The sequence below is a fragment of the Bombina bombina genome, chromosome 6 (genome assembly GCF_027579735.1).
Source record: "Bombina bombina isolate aBomBom1 chromosome 6, aBomBom1.pri, whole genome shotgun sequence".
Taxonomy (NCBI): Eukaryota; Metazoa; Chordata; class Amphibia; order Anura; family Bombinatoridae; genus Bombina; species Bombina bombina.
This window is the reverse complement of record NC_069504.1, coordinates 412,860,194-412,884,455: the sequence shown is the minus strand read 5'-3', so window position 1 is coordinate 412,884,455 and position 24,262 is coordinate 412,860,194. Positions and strand designations below refer to the sequence as shown.

Here is a 24,262-nt window from a genome sequence, read left to right as displayed (position 1 = left end):
TTAAATCCCAATGTTCGACTATCTGTGACTTGGTGGTTAGATCGCCATCGTATAGTTCAAGGGGCCTCTTTTGTTCCTCCAACATGGACTGTGATCACAACAGATGCAAGTCTTTCAGGTTGGGGAGCTGTCTGGGGATCTCTGACAGCACAAGGGGTTTGGAAATCTCAAGAGGCGAGATTACCAATCAATATTTTGGAACTCTGTGTGATTTTCAGGGCACTTCAGATTTGGCCTCTGTTGAAGAAAGAACCGTTCATTTGTTTTCAGACAGACAATATCACAACTGTGGCATATGTCGATCATCAGGATGAGACTTACAGTCCCCAAGCTATGAAAGAAGTATCTTGGATACTTGCTTGGGCGGAATCCAGCGCCTGTCTAATTTCTGCGGTTCATATCCCAGGTATAGACAATTGGGAGGCGGAATATCTCGGCTGTCAGACTTTACATCCGGGGGAGTGGTCCCTCCATCTAGATGTGTTTTCTCAGGTTGTGGGGTCTTCCAGAAATAGATCTGATGGCTTCTCATCTAAACAAGAAACTTCCCAGGTACCTGTCCAGGTTCAGGGATCCTCAGGCGGAAGCAGTGGATGCGTTGACACTTCCTTGGTGTTATCAACCTGCTTATATTTTCCCGCCTCTAGTTTTTCTTCCAAGAGTGATCTCCAAAATCATCATGAAGCAATCATTTGTGTTGCTTGTAGCTCCAGCATGGACTCACAGGTTTTTTTACGCGGATCTTGTTCGGATGTCCAGTGGCCAACCTTGGCCACTTCCATTAAGGCCGGACCTTCTGTCTCAAGATCCGTTTTCCTATCAGGATCTCAAATCATTAAATTTTAAGGTATGGAAATTGAACGCCTAGTGCTTAGTCATAGAGGTTTCTCTGACTCAGTGATTAATACTATGTTACAGGCTCGTAAATCTGTTTCTAGAAAGATTATCGAGTTTGGAAGACTTATGTTTTGTGGTGTTCTTCTCATAAATTCTCTTGGCATTCTTTCAGAATTCCTAGAATTTTACAGTTTCTTCAGGATGGTTTGGATAAGAGTTTGTCTGCAAGTTCCTTAAAGGGACATATCACTGTTCTTTCTGTTTTATTTCACAGAAAGATTGCCAAGCTTCTTGATATTCTCTGTTTTGTACAGGCTTTGGTTTGTATCAAGCCTGTCATTAAATAAATCTCTCCTCCTTGGAGTCTTAATTTGGTTTTGAAGGCATTACACTCTCCTCCTTTTGAGCCTTTGCATTCTTTGGACATTAAACTACTTTCTTGGAAAGTGTTGCTCCTTTTGGCCATCTCTTCTGCTAGAAGAGTTTCTGAATTATCTGCTTTTTCTTGTGAATCTCCTTTTCTGTTTTTTTTTCATCAGGATAAGGAGGTTTTGCAGACTTCATTTAAAGGGACACTCAGGTCAAATTAAATTTTCATGATTCAGATACAGTATGTAATATTTTTTTTTATTTATAACCAATAAGTGGTACAGTAATACAGAATATGCCATCATCCCACCTTGCAGGGGGGTTAAAAAGACAGAAATTACAATACAGTATATAGCAACCTCAGAATATGTAACTTTGAGTATTTTCAATGGGTCGACAAGTGTTCTATTAAATATGTTCTTGTACCACAATATTGGGATTTTTTATTATTATTAGCCTTAACACAAACTACCAACACAAAAACTAAACAAACAATCAAACCTATCATACAAGCATAAAATAACAAATAACCAGTCTCATCCAGAAAGTTACTGAAAGACTTAGCATGAGTAGCAGTCTGACTACCCAGGTTTTCTAAGGGTATGGGATATCAAAATAATTGAGGGGCTGAGCAGTTTTCCTATGTAACTGATCTACATAATACATTGATAAAATCCTAACAATATTACAGGACTTTATATAACTAAAGCAGATTACACGTCCTCTCTTTTACTAAGGGTGTTTCTGTGGAATTAAAAGGAAGCATTACAATTCAATACATGCATAGCCTGACTGAGCAAATTTATAATACTTTATCACCTAAATAACAGACATGAACCAAATTAATAGTTTTCTTAACCATAGTGAAAGAAACAATTAGTCTCATCTTGATAACCTCAACCAAGCAAATGTACAGAAATATAATATAAATAGTTAGAATGTGAGACTTCCCTTTGTTCACCCTTTAAGAGCAGGGATTATTATAAATTGATATGAGGCTGAGGTGTCTAGGGTGTGGGAGTATACCGATATACACTAACCATGTCCCTACCATCTGCAGTTTCATGGGAGAAATTAGTTAGCTGCCGTAGATTGTGGTGATAGGGTTCTCTACTACCTGGTTTCTCAACAGCCGGGCCGTGGCCCAGTACCGGGCCGTGATAGCCCTGCTGGTGGGCCCTGACCTGTCATGCACCCACTGCACACTTACCCCACTGCACACCAGGGGCAGACTGAGACCAATCAAGGCCTCAGGAAAACTGTCTCACACTGACCCAAATGTATTCAAATTTATGCAAATGAACATGGTCGCCTCCCTGCCCTAATCCCAACAGGCCCATCAACCTCCAGAGCCAGGACCCCCAACATTAAGGGCCAAAGAAAGGGCCCCCAACCTCCAGGGCCAGACCTCACACCCCATGGCCCTCACAGCGACAGACCCTCGGCAGGACCCCCACACTCCAGGGCCCCCACTAAACCCACACTGAACTGCTTAGTTACTAATAGGGCAAATCCCTGCTGCTTACTATATATATATATATATATATATATATATATATATATATATATATATATATATATATATATATAATAACTACCGGACCCTGGACATGTCCAGCTAAAATTTACCGGGCCTTGAGGTCACTTTGGTTGAGAACCACTGCTCTACTATATATGTGGTATACGAGAACATTCAGAAAGGTTACAAATCAATATCTGGCATGACTAGTGAAAAGCTGCTCTAATCTCCTTCTTTTCTTTTCCCTTTCTTTCTCTTTCTCTAGTCAGAAAGGTTACAAATCAATATCTGGCATGACTAGTGAAAAGCTGCTCTAATCTCCTTCTTTTCTTTTCCCTCTCTTTCTCTAGTTAACATCCATTTTCTTTTGCAGAAGGTGATGCACTAATAGTTTTCATCTAAAAGAGTCAGTTATATCACTTAACCTTTTTTCTTCCTTTATAAAATCATACAGAGGGGAAAAACAAAAAAACAGCCAGCCCAGATTTGGAATACAGCTGGCTACCAAATCCCTAACAAAATCAGTTCCGTATCTTTGAAAGGATATATTATATATTCAATCTCACTAGGGGATAGGGCTTTGATAAATTGGGACCACTTGGAAAAAAAGCTCTTCACATCTTGGTCATTTTGTAAATTAGTGTCGGCTTGTTCAATGATACATTGTTTCTTGGGATTGCTTTTGTTTTCCACTTTTTTAAGATCAAGTATCTAACCGCGAGAATGACCAAGTTTACAATTTTAGTGTTGTCATATGACATCCCTGTATCAACAGCAAGAAAAACTACCTTCCCAGGTGAAATAGTAAAAGAAGGGACGACGACTATGTTATTCAGCCAATATTGTACTTTCAGCCAGCAATTCTGGATTTTTGGACATTCCCACATCATATGCAGAAGGTTAGCCGAAGGAAGAGAGCATTTTGGGCATTTATTGAAGCTAATGTTCTAGCATTTGGAACCCTTTTTCGGAATGAAATAAGGCATATGCAATAGCCTTACATGCGATTCCCTCCAAGTTGCAGAGAGAGTAACACGAAAGACCTCTTGAATCGAGGAGGTGAGTAAGGCAGGATCCAAAGAGTCTTTTTCTAACATTGTAGCCCACTTGGAGTGAATTTTTTCCATTGTGTCAGGGCCATTGATTGAGGTCAAGGTTTGATATATATATGAAATTGATGTAAACCCGTTCTTAACTAACAGAAGCCAATTCTCAGCTTCTCCCAATGACCAGTCCCAGCCATAGTCAGCTACCAATTTAAGAGCAAAATGTCTCGCCTGCAGATACGCAAAAAAGTTTTTATTAGGGATATGGAACTCCTCCTTAAGGGAGTTAAAAGTCTTGATACATCTTCTTTCAAAATCTAGAAGTTGGTCGACCTTAACCCCTTAATGACCACAGCACTTTTCCATTTTCTGTCCGTTTGGGACCAAGGCTATTTTTACATTTTTGCGGTCTTTGTGTTTAGCTGTAATTTCCCTCTTACTCATTTACTGTACCCACACATATTATATACCGTTTTTTTCGCCATTAAATGGACTTTCTAAAGATACCATTATTTTCATCATATCTTATAATTTACTATAAAAAAATTTTATAAAATATGAGGAAAAAATGGAAAAAAACACACTTTCTCCAACATAGGTGTGTCCGGTCCACGGCGTCATCCTTACTTGTGGGATATTCTCCTCCCCAACAGGAAATGGCAAAGAGCCCAGCAAAGCTGGTCACATGATCCCTCCTAGGCTCCGCCTACCCCAGTCATTCTCTTTGCCGTTGTACAGGCAACATCTCCACGGAGATGGCTTAGAGTTTTTTAGTGTTTAACTGTAGTTTTTCATTATTCAATCAAGAGTTTGTTATTTTCAAATAGTGCTGGTACGTACTATTTACTCAGAAACAGAAAAGAGATGAAGAATTCTGTTTGTATGAGGAAAATGATTTTAGCAACCGTAACTAAAATCCATGGCTGTTCCACACAGGACTGTTGAGAGCAATTAACTTCAGTTGGGGGAACAGTGTGCAGTCTCTTACTGCTTGAGGTATGACACATTCTAACAAGACGATGTAATGCTGGAAGCTGTCATTTTCCCTATGGGATCCGGTAAGCCATGTTTATTACGATTGTAAATAAGGGCTTCACAAGGGCTTATTTAAACTGTAGACTTTTTCTGGGCTAAATCGATTGATTATTAACACATATTTAGCCTTGAGGAATCATTTTATCTGGGTATTTTGATATAATAATATCGGCAGGCACTGTTTTAGACACCTTATTCTTTAGGGGCTTTCCCAAAGCATAGGCAGAGTCTCATTTTCGCGCCGGTGTTGCGCACTTGTTTTTGAGAGGCATGGCATGCAGTCGCATGTGAGAGGAGCTCTGATACTTATAAAAGACTTCTGAAGGCGTCATTTGGTATCGTATTCCCCTTTGGGTTTGGTTGGGTCTCAGCAAAGCAGATACCAGGGACTGTAAAGGGGTTTAAAGCTTAAAACGGCTCCGGTTCCGTTATTTTAAGGGTTAAAGCTTCCAAAATTGGTGTGCAATATTTTCAAAGCTTTAAGACGCTGTGGTGAAAATTTGGTGAATTTTGAACAATTCCTTCATGTTTTTTCGCAATTGCAGTAATAAAGTGTGTTCAGTTTAAAATTTAAAGTGACAGTAACGGTTTTATTTTAAAACGTTTTTTGTACTTTCTGATCAAGTTTATGCCTGTTTAACATGTCTGAACTACCAGATAGACTGTGTTCTGAATGTGGGGAAGCCAGAATTCCTATTCATTTAAATAAATGTGATTTATGTGATAATGACAATGATGCCCAAGATGATTCCTCAAGTGAGGGGAGTAAGCATGGTACTGCATCATTCCCTCCTTCGTCTACACGAGTCTTGCCCACTCAGGAGGCCCCTAGTACATCTAGCGCGCCAATACTCCTTACTATGCAACAATTAACGGCTGTAATGGATAATTCTGTCAAAAACATTTTAGCCAAAATGAACCCTTGTCAGCGTAAGCGTGGCTGCTCGGTTTTAGTTACTGAAGAGCATGACGACGCTGATATTAATATCTCTGAAGGGCCCCTAACCCAATCTGAGGGGGCCAGGGAGGTTTTGTCTGAGGGAGAAATTACTGATTTAGGGAACATTTCTCAGCAGGCTGAATCTGATGTGATTACATTTAAATTTAAATTGGAACATCTCCGCATTTTGCTTAAGGAGGTATTATCCACTCTGGATGATTGTGAAAATTTAGTCATCCCAGAGAAACTATGTAAAATGGACAAGTTCCTAGAGGTGCCGGGGCTCCCAGAAGCTTTTCCTATACCCAAGCGGGTGGCGGACATTGTTAATAAAGAATGGGAAAGGCCCGGTATTCCTTTCGTCCCTCCCCCCATATTTAAAAAATTGTTTCCTATGGTCGACCCCAGAAAGGACTTATGGCAGTCAGTCCCCAAGGTCGAGGGAGCGGTTTCTACTTTAAACAAACGCACCACTATTCCCATAGAGGATAGTTGTGCTTTCAAAGATCCTATGGATAAAAAATTAGAAGGTTTGCTTAAAAAGATGTTTGTTCAGCAGGGTTACCTTCTACAACCCATTTCATGCATTGTCCCTGTCACTACTGCCGCATATTTCTGGTTTGATGAACTGCTTAAGGTGCTCGATAGTGACTCTCCTCCTTATGAGGAGATTATGGACAGAATCAATGCTCTCAAATTGGCTAATTCTTTCACTCTAGACGCCTCTTTGCAATTGGCTAAGTTAGCGGCTAAGAACTCTGGGTTTGCTATTGTGGCGCGCAGAGCGCTTTGGTTAAAATCTTGGTCGGCTGATGCGTCTTCCAAGAACAAGCTACTAAACATTCCTTTCAAGGGGAAAACGTTGTTTGGTCCTGACTTGAAAGAGATTATCTCTGATATCACTGGGGGTAAGGGCCACGCCCTTCCTCAGGATCGGCCTTTCAAGGCAAAAAATAGACCTAATTTTCGTCCCTTTCGTAAAAACGGACCAGCCCAAGGTGCTACGTCCTCTAAGCAAGAGGGTAATACTTCTCAGGCCAAGCCAGCTTGGAGACCAATGCAAGGCTGGAACAAGGGAAAGCAGGCCAAGAAACCTGCCACTGCTACCAAGACAGCATGAAATATTGGCCCCCGATCCGGGACCGGATCTGGTGGGGGGCAGACTCTCTCTCTTCGCTCAGGCTTGGGCAAGAGATGTTCTGGATCCTTGGGCGCTAGAAATAGTCTCCCAGGGTTATCTTCTGGAATTCAAGGGACTTCCCCCAAGGGGGAGGTTCCACAGGTCGCAGTTGTCTTCAGACCACATAAAAAGACAGGCGTTCTTACATTGTGTAGAAGACCTGTTAAAAATGGGAGTGATTCATCCTGTTCCATTAAGAGAACAAGGGATGGGGTTCTACTCCAATCTGTTCATAGTTCCCAAAAAAGAGGGAACGTTCAGACCAATCCTAGATCTCAAGATCTTAAACAAATTTCTCAAGGTCCCATCGTTCAAGATGGAAACCATTCGAACTATCCTTCCTTCCATCCAGGAAGGTCAATTCATGACCACGGTGGATTTAAAGGATGCGTATCTACATATTCCTATCCACAAGGAACATCATCGGTTCCTAAGGTTTGCATTCCTGGACAAACATTACCAGTTCGTGGCGCTTCCTTTCGGATTAGCCACTGCTCCAAGGATTTTCACAAAGGTACTAGGGTCCCTTCTAGCGGTGCTAAGACCAAGGGGCATTGCAGTAGTACCTTACCTGGACGACATTCTGATTCAAGCGTCGTCCCTTCCTCAAGCAAAGGCTCACACGGACATTGTCCTGGCCTTTCTCAGATCTCACGGCTGGAAAGTGAACGTGGAAAAGAGTTCTCTATCCCCGTCAACAAGGGTTCCCTTCTTGGGAACAATTATAGACTCCTTAGAAATGAGGATCTTTCTAACAGAGGCCAGAAAAACAAAGCTTCTGGACTCTTGTCGGATACTTCATTCCGTTCCTCTTCCTTCCATAGCTCAGTGCATGGAAGTGATCGGGTTGATGGTGGCGGCGATGGACATAGTTCCTTTTGCGCGCATTCATCTAAGACCATTACAACTGTGCATGCTCAGTCAGTGGAATGGGGACTATACAGACTTGTCTCCGAAGATACAGGTAAATCAGAGGACCAGAGACTCACTCCGTTGGTGGCTGTCCCTGGACAATCTGTCTCAAGGGATGATGTTCCACAGACCAGAGTGGGTCATTGTCACGACCGACGCCAGTCTGATAGGCTGGGGCGCGGTCTGGGGATCCCTGAAAGCTCAGGGTCTTTGGTCTCGGGAAGAATCTCTTCTACCGATAAATATTCTGGAACTGAGAGCGATATTCAATGCTCTCCAGGCCTGGCCCCAGCTTGCGAGGACCAGGTTCATACGGTTTCAATCAGACAACATGACGACTGTTGCGTACATCAACCATCAGGGGGGAACAAGGAGTTCCCTAGCGATGGAAGAAGTAACCAAAATTATTCTTTGGGCGGAGTCTCACTCCTGCCACCTGTCTGCTATCCACATCCCAGGAGTGGAAAATTGGGAAGCGGATTTTCTGAGTCGGCAGACATTGCATCCGGGGGAGTGGGAACTCCATCCGGAAATCTTTGCCCAAGTCACTCACCTATGGGGCATTCCAGACATGGATCTGATGGCCTCTCGTCAGAACTTCAAAGTTCCTTGCTACGGGGCCAGATCCAGGGATCCCAAGGCGGCTCTAGTGGATGCACTAGTAGCACCTTGGACCTTCAAACTAGCTTATGTGTTCCCGCCATTTCCTCTCATCCCCAGGCTGATAGCCAGGATCAAGCAGGAGAGGGCGTCGGTGATCTTGATAGCTCCTGCGTGGCCACGCAGGACTTGGTATGCAGATCTGGTGAATATGTCATCGGCTCCACCTTGGAAGCTACCTTTGAGACGAGACCTTCTTGTTCAGGGTCCGTTCGAACATCCGAATCTGGTTTCACTCCAGCTGACTGCTTGGAGATTGAACGCTTGATTTTATCGAAGCGAGGATTCTCAGATTCTGTTATCGATACTCTTGTTCAGGCCAGAAAGCCTGTGACTAGAAAGATTTACCACAAAATTTGGAAAAAATATATCTGTTGGTGTGAATCTAAAGGATTCCCTTGGGACAAGGTTAAGATTCCTAGGATTCTATCCTTCCTTCAAGAAGGATTGGAAAAAGGATTATCTGCAAGTTCCCTGAAGGGACAGATTTCTGCCTTGTCGGTATTACTTCACAAAAAGCTGGCAGCTGTGCCAGATGTTCAAGCCTTTGTTCAGGCTCTGGTTAGAATCAAGCCTGTTTACAAACCTTTGACTCCTCCTTGGAGTCTCAACTTAGTTCTTTCAGTTCTTCAGGGGGTTCCATTTGAACCCTTACATTCCGTTGATATTAAGTTATTATCTTGGAAAGTTTTGTTTTTAGTTGCGATTTCTTCTGCTAGAAGAGTCTCAGAATTATCTGCTCTGCAGTGTTCTCCTCCTTATCTGGTGTTCCATGCAGATAAGGTGGTTTTACGTACTAAACCTGGTTTTCTTCCAAAAGTTGTTTCTAACAAAAACATTAACCAGGAGATTATCGTACCTTCTCTGTGTCCAAAACCAGTTTCAAAGAAGGAACGTTTGTTGCACAATTTGGATGTTGTTCGCGCTCTAAAATTCTATTTAGATGCTACAAAGGATTTTAGACAAACATCTTCCTTGTTTGTTGTTTATTCAGGTAAAAGGAGAGGTCAAAAAGCAACTTCTACCTCTCTCTCTTTTTGGATTAAAAGCATCATCAGATTGGCTTACGAGACTGCCGGACGGCAGCCTCCCGAAAGAATTACAGCTCATTCCACTAGGGCTGTGGCTTCCACATGGGCCTTCAAGAACGAGGCTTCTGTTGATCAGATATGTAGGGCAGCGACTTGGTCTTCACTGCACACTTTTACCAAATTTTACAAGTTTGATACTTTTGCTTCTTCTGAGGCTATTTTTGGGAGAAAGGTTTTGCAAGCCGTGGTGCCTTCCATTTAGGTGACCTGATTTGCTCCCTCCCTTCATCCGTGTCCTAAAGCTTTGGTATTGGTTCCCACAAGTAAGGATGACGCCGTGGACCGGACACACCTATGTTGGAGAAAACAGAATTTATGTTTACCTGATAAATTTCTTTCTCCAACGGTGTGTCCGGTCCACGGCCCGCCCTGGTTTTTTTTTTTAATCAGGTCTGATATTTTATTTTCTTTAACTACAGTCACCACGGTACCATATGGTTTCTCCTATGCAAATATTCCTCCTTAACGTCGGTCGAATGACTGGGGTAGGCGGAGCCTAGGAGGGATCATGTGACCAGCTTTGCTGGGCTCTTTGCCATTTCCTGTTGGGGAGGAGAATATCCCACAAGTAAGGATGACGCCGTGGACCGGACACACCGTTGGAGAAAGAAATTTATCAGGTAAACATAAATTCTGTTTTTTCTAACTTTGACCCCCAAAATCTGTTACACATCTACAACCACCAAAAAACACCCATGCTAAATAGTTTCTAAATTTTGTCCAGAGTTTATAAATACCCAATGTTTACATGTTCTTTGCTTTTTTTGCAAGTTATAGGGCCATAAATATAAGTAGCACTTTGCTATTTCCAAACCACTTTTTTTCAAAATTAGCGCTAGTTACATTGGAACACTGATATCTTTCAGGAATCCCTGAATATCCCTTGACATGTATATATATTTTTTTAGAAGACATCCCAAAGTATTGATCTAGGCCCATTTTGGTATATTTCATGCCACCATTTCACCGCCAAATGCGATCAAATAAAAAAAAAAAGTAACATTTTTCCAAATTTTAGGTTTCTCACTGAAATCATTAACAAACATTTTGTGCAATTATGGCACAAATGGTTGTAAATGCTTCTCTGGGATCCCCTTTGTTCAGAAATATCAGACATATATCGCTTTGGCGTTGTTTTTAAGTAATTAGAAGTCCGCTAAATGCTGCTGCACACCACAAGTGTATTATGCTCAGCAGTGCAGGGGTTAATTAGGGAACTTGTAGGGAGCTTGTAGGGTTAATTTTAGCTTTAGTGTAGTGTAGTAGACAACCCCAAGTATTGATCTAGGCCCATTTTGGTATATTTCAGGCCACCATTTCACCGCCAAATACGATTAAATTAAAAAAAATAGTCAACTTTTTCACAAACTTTAGGTTTCTCACTGAAATTATTTAGAAACAACTTGTGCAATTATGGTACAAATGGTTGTAAATGATTCTCTGGGATCCCCTTTGTTCAGAAATAGCAGACATATATGGCTTTGGTGTTGCTTTTTGGTAATTAAAAGGCCGCTAAATGCCACTGCGCACAAAACGTGAATTATGCCCAGCAGTGAAGGGGTTAATTAGGTAGCTTGTAGGGAGCTTGCAGGGTTAATTTTAGCTTTAGTGTAGAGATCAGCTTCCCACCTGACACATCAGACCCACTGATCCCTCCCATAGAGCTCTCTTCCCTCCCCCACCCCACAATTGTCCCCGCCATCTTAAGTACTGGCAGAAAGTCTGCCAGTACTAAAATAAGTTTTTTTTTTTACTTTTTTTTTTTAAGCATATTTACATATGCTGCTATGTAGGATCCCCCCTTAGCCCCCAACCTCTCTGATCCCCCCCAAAACAGCTCTCTACCCCCCCCCCCCCCCCACTGCCTTATTGGGGGCCATCTTGGGTACTGGCAGCTGTCTGCCAGTACCCAGTTTGCATATAAAAATGTTTTTTTTTTATTTATTTTAGTTTTTTCTGTAGTGTAGCTCCCCCCCCCCCCCAGATCAATCCCCCACCCCCTCCCAGATCCCTTCCATTACGTTTTATTTTTATTATTTTGTACAAAAATATGTACAAGTTTCTGTAGTGTAAGCGGTTCCCACCCGCTCCCTCCCCGTGCATGCGCCCTCCCGCCGCCCCCTGTGCACGCACGCGCGCGCGCCTGTGCGCGCCCCCGGCGATCCCGCCCCCGATCCCGCCCCCCTCTCTGACTAAGAAGCCATCGATGGCCGCCCACCCACCTCCCATTTACGCTCCCACCCACCAACGAATGCGGCCATCGATGTCCGGTGCAGAGAGGGCCACAGAGTGGCTCTCTCTGCACCGGAGGGGCAAAAATTGTTATTGCAGGATGCCTCGATATCGAGGCATCCTGCAATAACCGGAAAGCAGCTGGAAGTGATCAGGATCGCTTCCAGCTGCTTTCCAAACCGAGGACGTGCAGGGTACGTTCTCAGGCATTAACTGCCTTTTTTCTGAGGACGTACCCTGCACGTCCTCGGTCGTTAAGGGGTTAACAAGGCCTAAGGTTGCCCATTTAGAAAATAGAGCTGACTGCATTCCTGCTGGGAACTGAGGATTATTCAGTAGTGGGATATATCTTGAGACCCCAGACTCAGTGTGGAGAGAGATACAAATCCTCTTCCACATATAGATTGGGTTAAATATGGATCTTACCCTTTTCACTTCAATAGGGATAGTATTACAGTTACAGTGTATCAAGGCCAAGAATGAAAATGGGTAGACTAGTCACTATACTACTCTCAAGTTCACCATTTGTTACATAGTTACTATTGGTTACCCAGTCTGCTGCAATTCATGCCAGAAACACTTGATTATATAAGCGTAGATCAGGGAGAGACAATCCCCCAAGCTTCCTAGGTAGCGCTAATCTAGCTAGTGAGATTCTGGGTTTTCTGTTCTGCCAGATGAATGATCGTAGGGCCACATTAAATGATAGAATGTCCTTTGTTTTAAGAAGCAGAGGAATATTCTGGAGGACATAGAGGATTTTAGGGAGAAGAGTCATTTTATAAAGGGCTATACACCCCGATAGCGAGAGAGGGAGCTTCTGCCAGTTTTTGAAAGTTTATTTTATGTTAAGTATGGGGAGTAAATTCAGAGTATACCAGTTGTCGGGGTTAGAAGATATCCAAATACCTAGATATTTAAATGAGTCCTGCACTATTCTAAAAGGAATAGCGGTAAGTAAGTCCTTAGTCTGTTTGACCCAGAGTAGCTCCGATTTCTCCAACATTGGTGTGTCCGGTCCACAGCGTCATCCTTACTTGTGGGAAATATCTCTTCCCCAACAGGAAATGGCAAAGAGTCCCAGCAAAGCTGGCCATATAGTCCCTCCTAGGCTCCGCCCACCCCAGTCATTCTCTTTGCCGTTGCACAGGCAACATCTCCACGGAGATGGTTAAGAGTTTTTTGGTGTTTAAATGTAGTTTCTTCTGTTAAGTGTGATCAGTCCACGGTTCATCATTACTTCTGGGATATTACTCCTCCCCAACAGGAAGTGCAAGAGGATTCACCCAGCAGAGCTGCATATAGCTCCTCCCCTCTACGTCACTCCCAGTCATTCTCTTGCACCCAACGACTAGATAGGATGTGTGAGAGGACTATGGTGATTATACTTAGTTTTATATCTTCAATCAAAAGTTTGTTATTTTAAAATAGCACCGGAGTGTGTTATTACCTCTCTGGCAGAGTTTGAAGAAGAATCTACCAGAGTTTTACTATGATTTTAGCCGGAGTAGTTAAGATCATATTGCTGTTTCTCGGCCATCTGAGGAGAGGTAAACTTCAGATCAGGGGACAGCGGGCAGATGAATCTGCATAGAGGTATGTAGCAGCTTTTATTTTCTGACAATGGAATTGATGAGAAAATCCTGCCATACCGATATAATGTCATGTATGTATACTTTACACTTCAGTATTCTGGGGAATGGTACTTCACTGGAATTACACTGTAAGAAGTACATAAAACTTTTTAATAACTAAGAAATTATGTTTAACGTTTTTGCTGGAATGTAAAATCGTTTTCATTTGCTGAGGTACTGAGTGAATAAATGTTTGGGCACTATTTTTCCACTTGGCAGTTGCTTGATCTTTTTTCTGACAGTTTCTGTTCTCTCTCACTGCTGTGTGTGAGGGGGAGGGGCTGTTTTTTGGCGCTTTTGCTACGCATCAGAAATTTCAGTCAGCAGCTCATTGTATTTCCTGCATGATCCGGTTCATCTCTACAGAACTCAGGGGTCTTCAAAACTTGTTTTGAGGGAGGTAATTTCTCTCAGCAGAGCTGTGAGATTATAGTTGACTGAGATAAAAAACGTTTATTCTGTAATTTTTTTCTGCTTTCAGAATTAGTTGTCTTCTGCTAATGGGATCAAACCTTTGCTAAAGTTGTGTTGTTTACAAGGATTGAGGCTATAACTGTTTCAATTTATTAATTTTCAACTGTCATAAATCTTCTGTGCTTCTTAAAGGCACAGTACGTTTTTAATAATATTCTAATAGAATTGTATTCCAAGTTGCAAGTTTATTTGCTAGTGTGTTAAACATGTCTGATTCAGAGGAAGATACCTGTGTCATTTGTTGCAATGCCAAAGTGGAGCCCAATAGAAATTTATGTACTAACTGTATTGATGCTACTTTAAATAAAAGTCAATCTGTACAAATTGAACAAATTTCACCAAACAACGAGGGGAGAGTTATGCCGACTAACTCGCCTCACGTGTCAGTACCTGCATCTCCCGCTCGGGAGGTGCGCGATATGGTGGCGCCCAGTACAGCTGGGCGGCCATTACAGATAACTTTACAGGATATGGCCACTGTTATGACTGAAGTTTTGGCTAAATTACCAGAACTAAGAGGCAAGCGTGATCACTCTGGGGTGAGAACAGAGTGCGCTGATAATGTTAGGGCCATGTCAGACACTGCGTCACAGGTGGCAGAACATGAGGACGGAGAACTTCATTCTGTGGGTGACGGCTCTGATCCAAACAGACTGGATTCAGATATTTCAAATTTTAAATTTAAGCTGGAAAACCTCCGTGTATTACTAGGGGAGGTGTTAGCGGCTCTGAATGATTGTAACACAGTTGCAATACCAGAGAAAATGTGTAGGTTGGATAAATATTTTGCGGTACCGGCGAGTACTGATGTTTTTCCTATACCTAAGAGACTTACTGAAATTGTTACTAAGGAGTGGGATAGACCCGGTGTGCCGTTCTCACCCCCTCCGATATTTAGAAAAATGTTTCCAATAGACGCCACCACACGGGACTTATGGCAAACGGTCCCTAAGGTGGAGGGAGCAGTTTCTACTTTAGCTAAGCGTACCACTATCCCGGTGGAGGATAGCTGTGCTTTTTCAGATCCAATGGATAAAAAATTAGAGGGTTACCTTAAGAAAATGTTTGTTCAACAAGGTTTTATATTGCAACCCCTTGCATGCATTGCGCCGGTCACGGCTGCAGCGGCATTCTGGATTGAGTCTCTGGAAGAGAACATTAGTTCAGCTACTCTGGACGACATTACGGACAGGCTTAGAGTCCTTAAACTAGCTAATTCATTCATTTCGGAGGCCGTAGTACATTTAACTAAACTTACGGCTAAGAATTCAGGATTCGCCATTCAGGCACGCAGGGCGCTGTGGCTAAAATCCTGGTCAGCTGATGTTACTTCTAAATCTAAATTACTTAACATACCTTTCAAAGGGCAGACCTTATTCGGGCCCGGGTTGAAAGAAATTATCGCTGACATTACAGGAGGTAAAGGCCACGCCCTGCCTCAAGACAGGGCCAAACCTAAGGCCAAACAGTCTAATTTTCGTTCCTTTCGGAATTCCAAAGCAGGAGCAGCATCAACTTCCTCTGCCCCAAAGCAAGAAGGATCTGTTGCTCGCTACAGACAAAACTGGAGACCTAACCAGTCTTGGAACAAGGGCAAGCAGGCCAGGAAACCTGCTGCTGCCCCTAAAACAGCATGAATTGAGGGCCCCCGATCCGGGATCGGATCTAGTGGGGGGCAGACTTTCTCTCTTCGCCCAGGCTTGGGCAAGAGATATCCAGGATCCCTGGGCGCTAGAGATAATATCTCAGGGATACCTTCTGGACTTCAAATACTCTCCTCCAAGAGAGAGATTTCATCTGTCAAGGTTATCAACAATCCAGACAAAGAAAGAGGCGTACAAGAGCTCTTGTTAATGGGAGTAATCCATCCAGTTCCACGGTCGGAACAGGGACAAGGGTTTTACTCAAATCTGTTTGTGGTTCCCAAAAAAGAGGGAACTTTCAGACCAATCCTGGACTTAAAGATCCTAAACAAATTCCTAAGAGTTCCATCGTTCAAGATGGAGACTATTCGGACAATTTTACCTATGATCCAAGAGGGTCAGTACATGACCACTGTAGATTTAAAAGATGCTTACCTTCACATACCGATTCACAAAGATCATTACCGGTACCTAAGGTTTGCCTTCCTAGACAGGCATTACCAGTTTGTGGCTCTTCCATTCGGATTGGCTACAGCTCCAAGAATCTTCACAAAGGTTCTGGGTGCTCTTCTGGCGGTACTAAGACCGCGGGGAATCTCGGTAGCTCCATACCTAGACGACATTCTGATACAAGCTTCAAGCTTTCAAACTGCCAAGTTTCATACAGAGTTAGTACTGGCATTTCTAAGGTCACATGGATGGAAGGTGAACGAAAAGAAAAGTTCACTCGTTCCACTCACAAGAGTTCCCTTCCTGGGGACTCTTATAGATTCTGTAGAAATGAAGATTTACCTGACAGAGGACAGGCTAACAAGACTTCCCGTCACCCGTCAGTGGCTCAATGCATGGAGGTAATCGGCTTAATGGTAGCGGCAATGGACATAGTACCCTTTGCACGCTTACACCTCAGACCACTGCAACTGTGCATGCTAAGTCAGTGGAATGGGGATTACTCAGACTTGTCCCCTTCTCTGAATCTGGATCAAGAGACCAGAAATTCTCTTCTATGGTGGCTTTCTCGACCACATCTGTCCAGGGGGATGCCATTCAGCAGACCAGACTGGACAATTGTAACAACAGACGCCAGCCTTCTAGGTTGGGGTGCCGTCTGGCATTCTCTGAAGGCTCAGGGACAATGGAGTCAGGAGGAGAGTCTCCTGCCAATAAACATTCTGGAATTGAGAGCAGTTCTCAATGCACTCCTGGCTTGGCCCCAGTTGACAACTCGGGGGTTCATCAGGTTTCAGTCGGACAACATCACGACTGTAGCTTACATCAACCATCAGGGAGGGACAAGAAGCTCCCTAGCAATGATGGAAGTATCAAAGATAATTCGCTGGGCAGAGTCTCACTCTTGCCACCTGTCAGCAATCCACATCCCGGGAGTGGAGAACTGGGAGGCGGATTTCTTAAGTCGTCAGACTTTTCATCCGGGGGAGTGGGAACTTCATCCGGAGGTCTTTGCCCAAATACTTCGACGTTGGGGCAAACCAGAGATAGATCTCATGGCGTCTCGACAGAACGCCAAGCTTCCTCGTTACGGGTCCAGATCCAGGGATCCAGGAGCAGTCCTGATAGATGCCCTGACAGCACCTTGGGATTTCAGGATGGCTTACGTGTTTCCACCCTTCCCGATGCTTCCCCGATTGATTGCCAGAATCAAACAGGAGAGAGCATCAGTGATTCTAATAGCACCTGCATGGCCACGCAGGACTTGGTATGCAGACCTAGTGGACATGTCATCCTGTCCACCTTGGTCTCTACCTCTGAAACAGGACCTTCTGATACAGGGTCCTTTCAAACATCAAAATCTAACTTCTCTGAAGCTGACTGCTTGGAAATTGAACGCTTGATTTTATCAAGACGTGGGTTTTCTGAGTCAGTTATTGATACCTTAATACAGGCTAGGAAGCCTGTTACCAGAAGGATTTACCATAAGATATGGCGTAAATACCTATATTGGTGTGAATCCAAAGGTTACTCTTGGAGTAAGGTTAGGATTCCTAGGATATTGTCTTTTCTACAAGAAGGTTTAGAAAAGGGTTTATCTGCTAGTTCATTAAAGGGACAGATCTCAGCTCTGTCCATTCTGTTACACAAACGTCTGTCAGAGGTTCCTGACGTCCAGGCTTTTTGTCAGGCTTTGGCCAGGATTAAGCCTGTGTTTAAAACTGTTGCTCCACCATGGAGTTTAAACCTTGTTCTTAATGTTTTACAGGGCGTTCCGTTTGAACCCCTTCATTCCATTGATATAAAGTTGTTATCTTGGAAAGTTCTATTTTTAATGGCTATTTCCTCGGCTCGAAGAGTCTCTGAATTATCAGCCTTACATTGTGATTCTCCTTATTTGATTTTTCATTCGTATAAGGTAGTTCTGCGTACTAAACCTGGGTTCTTACCTAAGGTAGTCACTAACAGGAATATCAATCAAGAGATTGTTGTTCCTTCTTTGTGTCCAAATCCTTCTTCGAAGAAGGAACGTCTACTGCACAACCTGGACGTAGTCCGTGCTCTAAAATTTTACTTACAGGCAACTAAGGAATTTCGACAAACGTCTTCTCTGTTTGTCGTTTACTCTGGTCAGAGGAGAGGTCAAAAGGCTTCTGCTACCTCTCTTTCTTTTTGGCTTCGTAGCATAATTCGTTTAGCTTATGAGACTGCTGGACAACAGCCTCCTGAAAGAATTACAGCTCATTCTACTAGAGCTGTGGCTTCCACTTGGGCCTTCAAGAATGAGGCCTCTGTTGATCAGATTTGCAAGGCTGCAACTTGGTCTTCGCTTCATACTTTTCCAAATTTTACAAATTTGACACTTTTGCTTCCTCGGAGGCTATTTTTGGGAGAAAGGTTCTTCAGGCAGTGGTTCCTTCTGTATAAAGAGCCTGCCTATCCCTCCCGTCATCCGGGTACTTTTGCTTTGGTATTGGTATCCCAGAAGTAATGATGACCCGTGGACTGATCACACTTAACAGAAGAAAACATAATTTATGCTTACCTGATAAATTCCTTTCTTCTGTAGTGTGATCAGTCCACGGCCCGCCCTGTTTTTAAGGCAGGTAAATATTTTTCAAGTTATACTCCAGTCACCACTACACCCTTGGCTTCTCCTTTCTCGTTGGTCCTTGGTCGAATGACTGGGAGTGACGTAGAGGGGAGGAGCTATATGCAGCTCTGCTGGGTGAATCCTCTTGCACTTCCTGTTGGGGAGGAGTAATATCCCAGAAGTAATGATGACCCGTGGACTGATCACACTACAGAAGAAAGGAATTTATCAGGTAAGCATAAATTATGTTTTTTTATTCTTCTATCAAGTGTTTGTTATTTTAAAATAGTGCTGGTACGTACTATTTACTTTGAAACAGAAAAGGATGAAGATTTCTGTTTGTGAGAGGAAGATGATTTTAGCAGACAGTAACTAAAATCGATTGCTGTTTCCACATAGGACTGTTGAGATGAAGTAACTTCAGTTTGGGGAAACGGTTAGCAGACTTTTCTGCTTAAGGTATGACTAGCCATATTTCTAACAAGACCATGTAATGCTGGAAGGCTGTCATTTCCCCTCATGGGGACCGGTAAGCCATTTTCTTAGTCAAGCAAACAGAATAAAGGGCTTAATATGGGCTATAAAACTGGCTGACACTTTTATGGGCTAAATCGATTGCTTTATTGGAGCATTTTATACATGTTTATGCTGATAATTCTCATTTATAAACTTGGGGAATGTTTTTTAACGGCAGGCACTATGTTAGACACCTTTTCCAGTCAGGGAGGGCCTTCCCAGTTGTAGGCTGAGCCTCATTTTCGCGCCATTACTGCGCAGTTGTTTTTTGAGAGCAAGACATGCAGATGCATGTGTGAGGATCTGAAAGTAGCTGGAAAAGTTTCTAGAAGGCGTCATTTGGTATCGTATTCCCCTCTGGGCTTGGTTAGGTCACAGCAAAGGCTATAGCTGGGACTGTATAGGGGTTAAATTTGTAAACGGCTCCGTTTCCGTTATTTTAAGGGTTAAAGCTCTGAAAATTGGCGTGCAATACTCTTAATGCTTTAAGACACTGTGGTGAAATTTTGGTAATTTTTTAACAATTCCTTCATACTTTTTCACATATTCAGTAATATAGTGTTTTCTGTTTAAAATTTAAAGAGACAGTAACGGTTTTGTTTTAAAACGTTTTTTGTGCTTTATTGACAAGTTTAAGCCTGTTTAACATGTCTGTGCCTTCGGATAAGCTATGTTCTATATGTATGAAAGCCAATGTGTCTCCCCATTTAAATTTGTGTGATAATTGTGCCATAGCGTCCAAACAAAGTAAGGACAGTACTGCCACAGATAATGAAATTGCCCAAGATGGTTCCTCAGATGAGGGGAGTAAACATGATACTACATCATCTCCTACTGTGTCTACACCAGTTTTGCCCATGCAGGAGGCCCCTAGTACATCTAGCGCGCCAATGCTTATTACCATGCAACAATTGACGGCTGTAATGGATAACTCCATAGCAAATATTTTATCCAAAATGCCTGCATATCAGAGAAAGCGTGATTGCTCTGTTTTAAACACTGAAGAGCAGGAGGGCGCTGATGATAATTGTTCTGTCATACCCTCACACCAATCTGAAGTGGCCATGAGGGAGGTTTTGTCAGATGGGGAAATTTCAGATTCAGGAAAAATTTCTCAACAAGCTGAACCTGATGTTGTGACATTTAAATTTAAATTAGAACATCTCCGCGCACTGCTTAAGGAGGTGTTATCTACTCTGGATGATTGTGACAACTTGGTCATTCCAGAGAAATTATGCAAGATGGACAAGTTCCTAGAGGTTCCGGTGCACCCCGACGCTTTTCCTATACCCAAGCGGGTGGCGGACATAGTGAATAAGGAGTGGGAAAAGCCCGGCATACCTTTTGTTCCCCCCCCCCCCCCCCCTATATTTAAGAAATTATTTCCTATGGTCGACCCCAGAAAGGACTTATGGCAGACAGTCCCTAAGGTCGAGGGGGCAGTTTCTACTCTAAACAAGCGCACTACTATTCCTATCGAGGATAGTTGTGCTTTCAAAGATCCTATGGATAAAAAATTGGAGGGTTTGCTTAAAAAGATTTTTGTACAGCAAGGTTACCTTCTACAACCCATTTCGTGCATTGTTCCTGTCACTACAGCAGCGTGGTTCTGGTTCGAGGAACTAGAAAAGTCGCTCAGTAGGGAAACTCCATATGAGGAGGTTATGGACAGAGTTCACGCACTTAAGTTGGCTAACTCTTTTATTTTAGATGCCGCTTTGCAATTAGCTAGATTAGCGGCGAAAAATTCAGGGTTTGCAATCGTGGCGCGCAGAGCGCTTTGGCTAAAGTCTTGGTCAGCGGATGTGTTATCCAAGACAAAATTGCTTAACATCCCTTTCAAAGGTAAAACTCTATTTGGACCAGAATTGAAAGAGATTATCTCAGACATCACTGGGGGAAAGGGCCACGCCCTTCCACAAGATAGGCCTTTCAAGGCCAAGAATAAGTCTAATTTTCGTTCCTTTCGCAATTTCAGGAACGGACCGGCCTCTAATTCTGCATCCTCTAAGCAAGAGGGTAATACCTCACAACCCAAACCAGCCTGGAAACCGATGCAAGGCTGGAACAAGGGTAAGCAGGCCAAGAAGCCTGCTGCTGCTAACAAAACAGCATGAAGGAGTAGCCCCCGATCCGGGACCGGATCTAGTAGGGGGCAGACTCTCTCTCTTTGCTCAGGCTTGGGCAAGAGATGTTCAGGATCCCTGGGCACTAGAAATAGTTTCTCAGGGTTATCTTCTGGAATTCAGGGAACTACTCCCAAGGGGAAGGTTCCACATGTCTCACTTATCCTTAAACCAAATAAAGAGACAGGCGTTCTTACATTGTGTAGAAGACCTGTTAAAGATGGGAGTGATACACCCAGTTCCACTAAAGGAACAAGGAATGGGATTTTATTCAAATCTGTTCGTAGTTCCCAAAAAAGAGAGAACTTTCAGACCAATTTTGGACTTGAAGATCCTAAACAAATTTCTCAGGGTACCATCGTTCAAGATGGAAACCATTCGAACGATTCTACCCACTATCCAGGAAGGTCAATTTATGACTACCGTGGATCTAAAGGATGCGTACCTACATATTCCTATCCACAAAGAACATCATCAGTTCCTAAGGTTCGCCTTTCTGGACAAACATTACCAGTTTGTGGCCCTCCCATTCGGGTTAGCCACTGCTCCAAGGATTTTCACAAAGGTACTAGGGTCCCTTCTAGCGGTTCTAAGACCGAGGGACATTGCAGTAGTACCTTACTTGGACGACATTCTAATACAAGCGTCGTCCCTGTCAAAAGCAAAGGCTCATACAGACATTGTTCTGGCCTTTCTCAGATCACATGGATGGAAGGTGAACATAGAAAAAAGTTCTCTGTCTCCGTCAACAAGAGTTCCCTTCTTGGGAACAATAATAGATTCCTTAGAAATGAGGATTTTTCTGACAGAGGTCAGAAAGTCAAAATTTCTAAGCGCTTGTCAAGTTCTTCATTCTGTTCCACGTCCTTCCATAGCGCAGTGCATGGAAGTCGTAGGGATGATGGTTGCAGCAATGGACATAGTTCCTTTTGCACGAATTCATCTAAGACCATTACAACTGTGCATGCTCAAACAGTGGAATGGGGACTATACAGACTTGTCTCCAATGATTCAAGTAGATCAGAAGACCAGAGATTCACTCCGTTGGTGGCTGACCCTGGACCATCTATCCAAGGGAATGAGCTTCCGCAGACCAGAGTGGGTCATTGTCACGACCGACGCCAGTCTAGTGGGCTGGGTGCGGTCTGGGAATCCCTGAAAGCTCAGGGACTATGGTCTCGGGAAGAGTCTCTTCTCCCGATAAACATTCTGGAACTAAGAGCGATCTTCAATGCTTTCAGGGCTTGGCCTCAGCTAGCAAAAGCCCGATTCATAAGATTCCAATCAGACAACATGACGACTGTTGCGTATATCAATCATCAGGGGGCAACAAGGAGTTCCCTGGCGATGAAAGAAGTGACCAAAATAATTCAATGGGCGGAGGATCACTCCTGCCACCTATCTGCGATCCACATCCCAGGTGTGGAAAACTGGGAAGCGGATTATCTGAGTCGTCGGACATTCCATCCGGGGGAGTGGGAACTCCACCCGGAGATCTTTGCCCAACTAACTCAATTATGGGGCATTCCAGACATGGATCTGATGGCGTCTCGTCAGAACTTCAAGGTTCCTTGCTACGGGTCCAGATCCAGGGATCCCAAGGCGACTCTAGTAGATGCACTATTAGCACGTTGGACCTTCAACCTAGCTTATGTATTTCCACCGTTTCCTCTCATTCCCAGGCTGGTAGCCAGGATCAAACAGGAGAGGGCCTCGGTGATCTTGATAGCTCCTGCGTGGCCACGCAGGACTTGGTATGCAGACCTGGTGAATATGTCATCGGTTCCACCATGGAAGCTACCTTTGAGACAGGACCTTCTTGTTCAGGGTCCATTCGAACATCCAAATCTGGTCTCCCTCCAGCTGACGGCTTGGAGATTGAACGCTTGATTCTATCAAAGCGTGGGTTTTCAGATTCTGTGATAGATACTCTGGTTCAGGCCAGAGAACCGGTAACTAGAAAGATTTACCATAAAATATGGAAAAGATATATCTGTTGGTGTGAATCCAAAGGATTCCCATGGAATAAGATAAAAAATCCTAAGATTCTCTCCTTTCTACAAGAAGGTTTGGAGAAAGGATTATCTGCAAGTTCTCTGAAGGGACAGATCTCTGCTTTATCTGTCTTACTACACAAAAGACTGGCAGCTGTGCCAGATGTTCAAGCATTTGTTCAGGCTCTGGTTAGGATCAAGCCTGTTTACAGACCTTTGACTCCTCCCTGGAGTCTAAATCTAGTTCTTTCAGTTCTTCAAGGGGTTCCGTTTGAACCTTTACATTCCATAGATATTAAGTTACTATCTTGGAAAGTTTTGTTTTTGGTTGCTATTTCTTCTGCTAGAAGAGTTTCAGAGTTATCTGCTCTGCAGTGTTCTCCGCCCTATCTGGTGTTCCATGCAGATAAGGTGGTTTTGCGTACTAAGCCTGGTTTTCTTCCAAAGGTTGTTTCTAACAAGAATATTAACCAGGAGATAGTTGTACCTTCTTTATGTCCGAATCCAGTTTCAAAGAAGGAACGTCTGTTACACAATTTGGACGTAGTCCGTGCTCTAAAATTCTATTTAGAGGCTACAAAAGATTTCAGACAAACATCTTCTTTGTTTGTTGTCAATTCTGGTAAAAGGAGAGGTCAAAAAGCGACTTCTACCTCTTTCCTTTTGGCTTACAAGCATCATCCGATTGGCTTATGAGACTGCCGGACGGCAGCCTCCTGAAAGAATCACAGCTCATTCCACTAGGGCTGTGGCTTCCACATGGGCCTTCAAGAACGAGGCTTCTGTTGACCAGATATGTAAGGCAGCGACTTGGTCTTCACTGCACACTTTTGCCAAATTTTACAAATTTGATACTTTTGCTTCTTCGGAGGCTATTTTTGGGAGAAAGGTTTTGCAAGCCGTGGTGCCTTCCGTTTAGGTAACCTGATTTGCTCCCTCCCTTCATCCGTGTCCTAAAGCTTTGGTATTGGTTCCCACAAGTAAGGATGACGCCGTGGACAGGACACACCA

The 24,262-nt window shown here is 43.3% G+C and overlaps 1 protein-coding gene across 1 annotated transcript in view; it reads left to right on the top strand.

The window, feature by feature from the left end:
* The window catches only part of RBM27 (RNA binding motif protein 27), a 647,841-nt gene that overhangs the window by 484,368 nt on the left and 139,211 nt on the right, over window positions 1-24,262 (top strand). The gene's annotated exons all lie outside the window — the stretch shown is intronic.